The following is a 950-nucleotide window of genomic DNA, read 5'->3' as shown; positions in this document are numbered from 1 at the left end:
CATATTCTATCATAAAACACCAAAATACGCAAATTTCAGCTATGGGTATTTTTCCAATTATGAACCCTAGGTTGAATTATTGCTAGCATAAGCTAAATCAAGTTACTAGGACTCCAAAAACATAAAAATCATTAAAAACGAGGCTAGAATGGACTTAAATTCGAGCTTGGAAGCTTGGAAACCCTAGCCATGGAGTCTCCCTTGGTATACACGTCCATGGTGAAGAAGATGAACAAAAATTGGCTTTTAATTTTGTATTTTAATTCATTTTACCCCTAAATGACCAAAATGCCCTTTTTACTAAACTTTCCAAAAATTCCATCCATGTCCAATTTTTGTCCATAAACTTAGAAATTGGTCAAATTACTATTTAAGACCTCCTAATTAATATTTCAAAGCAATTTCATACTAGAAACTTCTAGAATGCAAGTTTTGCAACTTATTCAATTTAGTCCCTAACTTCAAATGAAGCACTTTATGCATAGAATTTCTTCACGAAATTTTCACACAATCATGCAATCATATCATAGACCTCAATATAATTATAAGATAATTATTTCTATCTCAAATTTGTGGTCACAAAACCACTATTTCGATTAGGCCCTAATTCGGGATTTTACAGAATGTGTTGCTGAATCTGAAAAGAAGCTACCACAAGAAGCTGACAGAAAGAAGGTCAAACCCGAAAACAATGACAATCTAAGGCCAAAAGAATATAGACCACCAATCCCATACCCAGCAAAGTTGAAGAAAGACCGCATGGATGAACAATTTGGTAAATTTCTTGAACTTTTTAAACAACTGCATATTAACTTACCTTTTGTTGAAGCTATATCACAGATGCCTACATATGAAAAATTTTTAAAAGAGCTTCTGACAAACAAATGGAAGTTTGAAGACTTATCTACAGTAGAACTCAATGAAGAGTGCTTAGCCATACTCCAGAAACT

This window comes from Gossypium hirsutum, chromosome A07 (genome assembly GCF_007990345.1).
Source record: "Gossypium hirsutum isolate 1008001.06 chromosome A07, Gossypium_hirsutum_v2.1, whole genome shotgun sequence".
NCBI lineage: Eukaryota > Viridiplantae > Streptophyta > Magnoliopsida > Malvales > Malvaceae > Gossypium > Gossypium hirsutum.
The sequence above is the reverse complement of the archived record's forward strand: the minus strand, read 5'-3'. Positions refer to the sequence as shown.